The following is a 9,064-nucleotide window of genomic DNA, read 5'->3' on the forward strand; positions in this document are numbered from 1 at the left end:
GCGCCACCAGGGAAGCCCAAACATTTCTTAACTCTACATCAGAAGGGGGTCTTCGGTCACCAGTTGTTCTTTTTCCTCCCCTTCTCCCACCCCTCCCTGCTTGCATCTTGTTGCTTGCAGTCCTTTTGTACTCTGAGCTATCCACGTGATTTCTCCTGCTCCTGGAGCAGGTCCCTACGACAGGACAGAGGCTCTTTGGATAAGGCCCGATGTATTGGTTTGACCAAAAAGTTCGTTCTGGTTTTTCCATAAGATGTTACAGAAAAACCAGAACGAACTTTTTGGCCAACCCAATAGTCCTCTGCAGGATGATACCCAGGAATGACCTCGGAAGACATTGAACTGTTTGAGTACCCAGGCTCAGTAGTCATTGTTTTTCAGCCCAGTGAGCATTGTGATATTTGTTGTCTGTGATTTTTGAGTTTGAAGTTGACTTTCAGAATGCTCTTAGAAAAGAACTAGACTTTTTTCCTTTGTGGACTTGCTTTGTTTGGCTGCTGAGATAGATAAGCATGGGCTTAAAAATGCGTTCCTTCCACTTTTCTTACCTTTCCCATGGTACTCTGAATTTCCCTATCTTTCGCTCCCTCCCTCCCTCCTTCCTTCCCTCCCTTATCTCTGCCAGGCCATTTTTCAAATGTACATCCAGGATACCTCAAGTGTCGGTATCTGATAATATCTGTCACTCCTCTTAACTGAGGAGTGACCTTTTATTTTTAAGATGAGTACAGACCTATTTTTAGATATGTTTTCAGTACAATTTTGAACAGCAACTTTTTAATTACACATCTTCCGGTGTTAGGAAGGTGAGAGTTGTCCGTAGGCAAGTCTGCTGTTCCATGTCACCATCCCTTGTCTTCCCTAGTCCCTTACGAGCTCTTTCCTTCTCGCTCTAGTTTTGGGTGTGCATGTTTGGAGTTTGTAGTGGGTGGATTGTGAAACTGGACCATTATGCCTTCCCTGGGTTGTTCATGGAAACCTCATTCTTTCCCTTACCCTTTGCTGCTTCATTCCCCATCCCGTGGTCTTGACTATTGACTGGCACAGTAATCCTGGGAGAGTGACTCCCATCATAGAAAGACAAGTAAAATAGCCACTGGTGTCCTGGGAATTTCTGGTTGGATTTGGTGCCCTGAACCCTCTTATTAAGAGATCAGATCCCAGGGTGAGAGTAACAGGCCAGTTGGCTAAGATAGAAAGCTGTTTTTCTTTTGAACTATGAAGACACCCTGTTTGCGAATACATTTTAGACAGAAGGAAGGATGTCTGAGGAACTTCTGTTTTCTGCTACAAAATGTGAAGAGTTCAAAAAGTGAAACCTTTTGTGATGGTTGATGTCTCTCAGGAATAAGCTGGATCTCCAAAGTTTTGGAGATGCTTTCAGTCTCAAAAATTGATGAATGGAAAAGTATTTTTTGTTTGCTTTTTAATGTATCTCTGTTCTGATTTTAATTAAACTCCAAATTTCACTTTACATACTCTTGGAGCAACTTAAGGTGCATTGGTAATTTGCATGGGAAGCTTGCTCAGGACCTCATTGTCCCCTGGGAGCTTGATTCTTTGGGAGTGACGCTTTCATCCTCCTCAGGGCCCGGCCTGGGCATCCTCTGGAATCTGACTCCACTACAGCGAGTAGTCGGGCTGTCAGCAGAAGCACGTGCCCTTGTTTGCTCTTTACTGCAGCACATGAAAACTCGGCTTCCTCGCTGAGAGACGGGGAATGAATTTAAAACATGCCAGCTTGAGTAGTCTTAAGATGCCATGTTCCCCTTTTTTGCTATCTTGAGGAATTGCTGCATGTGGCCCCCTAATCAGAGGCCATATTTCTAGTACTTCTTGGGAGTGTCAGCTGTATAATACAGCAGCTGCCCAATCCTTTAGCCATCTCTATAACGACCTCCATACTGCTTGGTGCAATTCCTTCCTGGAGGCCACTGCTACTAGAGATACTTTGGCCTCCATAAATCGGCATTTCAAAGATAATTTCACAAGGCAATAGATGAACTTCCAACAGATGACACCTTTGTGCCATGCCTCATAGAATCATTTTCAGGGCAAGCCAGAATCCAGTAGGTGGTTTACTCCTGTATGTTTGGAAGGAATCTCACAGTTGAAACCCTAAATGAATAATCTCTCTGGGCTTTTTCCTGGAAAGGGAACCCCCTTAGGGTAGCATTTGAGTTAGGCGGTTCTTAAAATCTTATTGATTATTTGTACTTTTCTTCTTAGGAGAAAACCATGTTTCTGTACTTCTGGGGACAATCCATGTCGGTGAGAAATGACCTTGTCCAAATTCCAGCAGGAGACATGCATTGTCATGATTCTACCTCCTTCGTAGTGTGGTGCATTGAGTTCACCACTTCCTCATATTCTGTTGAAATAGCTATTGTGTTCTCAAGACCACAGGGTAGAGAAGCTGGCTTCTAGCTATTAGGCTTCCAAGCCAAGAGTTTTGTCCTTCCGTCTGCATTAGTTATCTATTGCTACTTAACACATTACCCCCGAACTTAACATCTTAAAAGAGCAAACATATCTGTCAGTTTCTGTAGTTAGGACCTGGCAAACAGCTTCACATGATGGGTCTGGCACAGGGTCATAGGAAGTTGCAGTCAAGATGTTAGTGGGATCTGCAGTCACCTGGGGCTTGAGAATCCACTTCTGAGCTTTCTTTGTGACTGTTGGCAAAATGCCTCAGTGTCTTCCTGTGTGGATCTCTTTTTAGGGCAGCATGAGTGTCCTCACAGCATGGCAGCTGGCTCCCCCTGAGCAAGTGATCCCAGAGAAAGAGGGCAAGGAGGAATCTGCAGTGCCTTTTATGACAGTCTCCGAAAGCACACGTCATCACGCCTTCCTATTCCGTTCCTTAGAAGCAAGCCACTAAGCCAGCCTACACTCAAGGGGAGGGGAGTTACACCCCACCTACTGCATGGAGCGGTATCAAAGAATTTTAGGTGTACTTTAAAACAACCTCACCCCCAATAGAGGATGAAACCAGGTCAACAAGAGGGGGTAGGTTTAAAGTAGACGATATACTGAGAGAAGTGTTGTTACTGAAAACAGTTCTCTTAAGATGTGCATTGACAAACAGATGAAAAACGGATTCTCTCCCCATGGCTACTGCCAGTTTTAAGAGGGGAGGCAAGAAATGGCAATTCCCAGGAGAACGTATCTATACATTGGGTATACTACCAGCAGCCCAAGGTTGCTTTGTAAGTCCTTGGCTTGGTATCTAAGACTCAATACTGCTTGCTTGCTGTCTCCTTTAGCCAGTAATTGACAAAGGGAATTGGATCCTTCTATTTGAGCCACTCAAATGGACTTAATTGGAGTCAGGGTTGTTAAGCAAAGGGAGCAAACTTGAAGTACATTTTGGGTTACTGGGCTGAGGAAAGCTGACCGTTCCGATTCAGGGTGACAGAGCTGAGAGCATCCGGAGGCCAGGTCCCCACCAGAGTCGATGCTTGGCACCTGCTCTCACAAACTACACCGGCTGAAGCAGACTTGGGCCAGGTCTCTCACTCAAGAAGCCACTTCTCAATAAGCAGGGAACATCGGGAATTAGAAATGTCTGTCTGTGCTTTATTGTTCTTTAAATCCACTGCAGGTTAACTCTGCGTGCCCACCTCATCCTGGGCTTCCTGATGGAAATGAGTTCTTAAAGAGAACCAGTGCTGTCTTCACCCTGAAGAAAAACTTAGATGAAGCTTGTCAGTTCAACACGTGTTTAGTGAATGTCTGCTATGTGTTTCTGGCACCTGTGCCAAGTTTTTAGAGATTTCAGACATCTTAAGGATGCAAATTCTTTTTTGGATTTATGCTCCAACTCTTCCCAGCATTTTCTTATCTATAGCCCTGCTTGCTTTAGAGTATGCTTGAATAAAAAAGCATTGCTGCTGAGGCAGCTATAAAAAACACAAAGGTACTTCTTCCAGAATTAAGGAACTCATCTTTAAAGCACCTTCAAATGAATTTTTTTCCGTCTGATTTTGAGGTGGAGTTAAAATAGGTGGTCTTTTATTTTCGCTGTTTGGGTTACCAGCTCTTTGGGTCTGTCAGACCTTAGGGGTATCATGTATCTTGGCTGCTTAAAGCCTGGGCCCTCAGCCCTTTACATTCCCCTCCAGATGGGAGGCCCGGTGCTTTTCTCTCTAGGTCAAAACTTCCCCTTATCATGTTTCTGGACTACATGATAAGGGGAGCTATTTATTAATCTGCGAAACCCAATCTCTTACCTGCCCATGATATCTAGGAGGGGGTAGTATTTGTTTTAAAGAAGTGTTGTTTCCTTGGGAGGGCAATTTCTGTCTGGACTTTGAAGGGGGCATAGTTACCACACATTACTATCCCCACCACCACCACATTCTTTACCTCTCTCCCAGCTTTTGATAAAAGATGACATCAGATCTTGAGGCAGTTGGGTCACAATTCTTCAGAATGCTTATACCCCAGGGGCGTTTCCTGTTCTAGTCATGTTTTTCCAGTTGAGTATTGGCATTTCCCTGAGGCTTGCTCACAGGCATTTCTGATTGAAGACTAAGGATGGTTGATACAGTGATTAATGTCACCTTTCCCACCCTCTGGAATTTACATTTCTTTCTCTAAGCTGGTCCTGGAAGTTGACACATTTTGGCAAAGCTTAGATTTAGGAGAAGTCTTTCAAGTCCCTGTTCAGATGATCTGTGGTTTCTCTTTGCTTCCTCTGCCTGCAGCCCTGGCAGACCATACTGTCTGGATCCTGAATAGAAAATAGTACTGAGATGAAACACATTCCTGGGGTATTTAAACTCTCACTCTGCCACCTTTCTAAGAGTGGGAGGCTGGCAGAGAGATGCTGCAGTGCTTGATAATCATTTGGCCACATTGAAATTTCCAAAGGGAGCTCTTGCCGGTGCTTAAACCCAAAATTCCTGAACACCTGAGATTGCATGGATCTAGCACAGAATATCCATTCTTGCCCCAGTGTACCCCCTTTGTCTCCATCTTAATCTTTAAAACAAAACAAAGCAAAGAACCCAAGCCCAGGCCAAGGGTCATTTTTACTTGAAACCAGGAGATGGGGGGAGTAACACGAGGGATGAGGGGCAAGCTATGGTGGGGCATCCTGCTCCTGGTGTCTGTTCCAATCACTGCGGACTGTGAGCCAGTGCCTTTCCTTCGCCTGGAGATGGAGCCCATCTCTTGCCACCTGGGTGAGGAGACCCTCTGCTACCCAGGGGCGAACCTTAAAGAGGGTGTCTTGGAGAGCCCAGAGGACACACATTTTTCGGGTGTCCATTTTAAGCATCTTTAAAATGTTTTATATATTAAAAAAAAAAGTTCTTCCCTGTCTTTGTGCCACCAGTGGCCCAGTTGCATCCATTTTGAATGGAAAAATGGACTGCCAGTACTTCCCTTGGTCTTCCCTTCGTCTCCCTTAATGTGGGTATCCCCTTACCTGGCCTGTCCATTTCACTGTCGTGGATGGAGAACAGAGGGCGGGCACCACACAGTCCTGAGGCAGTCCTGTGTGATCAGGTTTTTGTTTCTTGTTTTTCTAACTGTCCTTCCAAACCAGCAAGTGTTTGGAAATTAGGGGAAAAGTTAAATTCTCACCAACGGTTGCTGTTACACTTGAATCAATAAAGATCTTGACTATCAACTTGGTGTTTTGTTTTTTTTTAATTTCAGGTGAAATCCTATTGACACATTTTGGGCATCTTGCCTGGTGAGGAAGATGGGCAAAGGCAGTTGGCCACTTCATGTGTCAGTTCCTCTCAACATTTACGGAGCACTTTGTCCATCTGGCCCTATGTGTGCCAGGAGGTGATGTGTCCCTTCCCTAAGGAGCTTGGAGGTGAACATGTACATGCTGGGGCTGGATGCACCCAAGAAGGCCCTTTAGGTACCAGCCTGGAGGAAGCCCAGACAACAGCTTTCCTGATGAGGGCTGCCTCTGCCCCTCAGGAGCACTTGTTAGAAATCCATATCTGATGTCTGAAAATAAACTAGACTCTGCTGCGTGAGCATCACATTCCTTGCTATTATTAATCCAGTGAGGCTCACATATTAGTATTGAGAGCAAGAATCCTGTCCTTTCAAGAATCCTGTGGACCATGTAAACAGGTCCACAGAACAAAACAGCGTAGAGGTTTAGAGCACAGGCTTTGGAGTAAGACAGGCTTGAATTCCTGCTGTACCACTTAGTAGCAGCCACATTCTCTCTGACAGGATTCCCAGTCCCTGTAACATGTGGTGTCCTCTAAAATAGGGTTAAGAAGTGGGTCTTACCTGGGTGGCTTTGGGCTCAGGTGGGATCATGGAAAGCACTTAGCCCAGTGGCTGGTATGTCAAGAGCTCAGTTACAGCTCAGTTGGTGTGACCAGTAGAGGTGGGTCAGCTGGGTCTGCTTTTCCCCAGAATATGCAAGTTTGGGAGTGGAGCAGGCTTGTGTGACCCCTAGAAGGACGAAGTAATCTCTTCAAGGGAAGATAATCTTGAAAGCCATTTCATATATCCTTTACTTTGCCCCAAAGGCAAATAGGGTATCAACTTCAAAGGCAATTTAGGATAGAGGGATAAGGCTTTTACTGTTAGTAAAAGGGGAGACTACATGATGGAGATTAACCCGACTGTGTTGCTGTGTGAGAGTCACAGCTGCTTCCCAGTTTTTGCTTTTATCTTTACTCCTCCCTGTACCAGGCCCGCCCACTTCCCCAGCCAAGGAGAGTAATGCATCCAGTTTCCCCCAATCGGCTACTGACGTGGCACTGCTACAGGAACAGCGGAAGGAGACCTTTGCCTTGAGAGCAAGTTAAAATACCTCTGACTTCTTTGAAAGCCCCTTCCTGGCCCTCAGGGTAGGGCAGGACTCAGTTCCCATAGGCAGCATTTCCTCAGAGTTAACAAAGCCTGCACTAGCAGGTAAGGTCCAGAGCATGGAGCTGTGTTGTAGGCTTAGCCCCAAATACCTCTGGCCAGGCAGCAGAAGGCCCCTGCCGCTGACACACTGCACAGTGAGCTTTTAGCAGGGGTCAGCAAAACGTCCTTTCACTCCGTTGTGTCTGCATCTTCTGCTTGATATGAGGTGGTGTCCTGTCGTCAGTGGGGTTTGTTCTGTGAGTTGGTAGAGCTGCTAACTGTAAACACTCCCACAAGCTATAGCCACAAATAGCTTGACCTTTCGCTTTCCTGGCCCCAGCCATAGAAGAACAGTTGGGCACCCATTTAGTACAGAGGATGCTCTAAAGCCCTGGGATAGGATTTTTACTCCCAAGAACTTAAGTTTGGTAGTGGAAGTGGGGTTTCAAATGTCTGGTTCCAAAGGCTAAGGCCTTGACCCAAAGCTAAGAGAGCAAAGACCCCTAGATGGGATGAAGGACGGTGTCCCTGGGGCTCCAGAGACCAGAGCTGAGCTCTTGGCCCTGCCACTCCTAGCTGTAGCATCAGGCCACTAGGCCTCACTGGGGTCTCATTTAGGAAAGAGGATGGTACAAAAATTGACCTCACAAGGCCTCCCCAGCTCTACTGTTTTCTAAGTAGAGTCAAATGCAAAATCCTATTGTGATTCTGAATTGGGGGGAGGGCAGGTTATTTCCACTCCAGGGAATGAGCAACTGGATCAGTTTTGTTGCTGAATCAGGGCATTGAGGTTTCTCAGGCCCAGGCCTGGCTCTAGCCTAGCCAACCCCTTCCTGGGCGAGGATTACTACCTTGACTCAACCAAGTCAAGTTTGAGTCCCCTCTAAACAAGTATTCCCACAAGATTGGAATCATTTTTCCTACAGTTGGAGCATTAGTCTATGGGCTTCTTAGGAAAGCAGGGTAAGTTTACTGTGGACTGACATTCCCAATAAAATGGTCCCCTCGCCTTGCCAAACAAAATATAGCCCCTGTTTTGGCAGTGCTCAATGAGGCCAGCTGGCGAGAGAAAAGTAGAATCACAGAAATGCACTAGGATCCGCCTGCTTTAATTTCACAAGATGAGCTTGAGCGGTGAATTACTCACCAGAGGTCACACAGCTTCTCAGTGGCTGAGCTGCGACCATAACGCAAGTCTGCCACCCAGGGCAGTGTCTTCACCGCTATGGATAGAAGCCCAGGGGCCTCATTAATAGCACGCATTGATAGATTGAGGTGAACTGTCACGAGCTTTAATAGACTTGGATGGATTGTGCCCGCCAAAGCAGACTGACTTGGGGACGCCCCAGGGTTCCAGCTTCTGTAGTCCAACATGGCCAGTTCTCTTGGACGAGTTCCTGCCTCGCCCTTCAAAGGCACCAGCTGGCCTAAGAGAACTATACAATGGCTTTTGTATGTACAACTCATTAGCAGAGATCCACTCTGGGGGGGCTCCCTGACCCAGCCTGAGGCAACCAAAGCCAATGGACTTTTTAATTTTACATAGTGATACTTAATCTTCAGGCGGCAAGGGTGTGGGTGGGTGTATGTCAAAGGCCACTTTTTTTTTTTTTTTTTTTTTTTTTTTGTGGTACGCGGGCCTCTCACTGCTGTGGCCTCTCCCGTTGCGGAGCACAGGCTCTGGACGCGCAGGCTCAGCGGCCATGGCTCACGGGCCCAGCCGCTCCGTGGCATGTGGGATCTTCCCAGACCGGGGCACGAACCCGCGTCCCCTGCATCGGCAGGTGGACTCTCAACCACTGCGCCACCAGGGAAGCCCTCAAAGGCCACTTTTGAGAATACACAAAAGTTAAATACAACCCTGTCCCACCTCAAAAATAAATGCACATATGCTCCAGCTCTTGCATACAATTTCTGGGGGATCATGGGTTGAAAAAAGTCAGCTAAAGGACTCTTGCACTAGTGCTTTCACATGCTACTGTCTGTTCAGCAAAGAGAAAACCCAGCAAGCCTGCTTCACAGGCTTCCTCCTCCCTCCTCTGTGCTCAACCAGACCCCACAGAGCCTTCAAGGACAGGGTGGTAGCCCTTCCTCCTTAGGTCTGGTGGACAGAGGGACTTTTTCCCCCTCTTTGTTTCTCCTCATTGGATTAGATGGTTATCTTGTCTTCTAGGAGCTTCCCAACCTTCCAGGGTACAGGCAAATCCAACACACCTGTAGGAGCTCT

The sequence above is a fragment of the Hyperoodon ampullatus genome, assembly GCF_949752795.1.
Source record: "Hyperoodon ampullatus genome assembly, chromosome: 1".
NCBI classification, from domain to species: Eukaryota; Metazoa; Chordata; class Mammalia; order Artiodactyla; family Ziphiidae; genus Hyperoodon; species Hyperoodon ampullatus.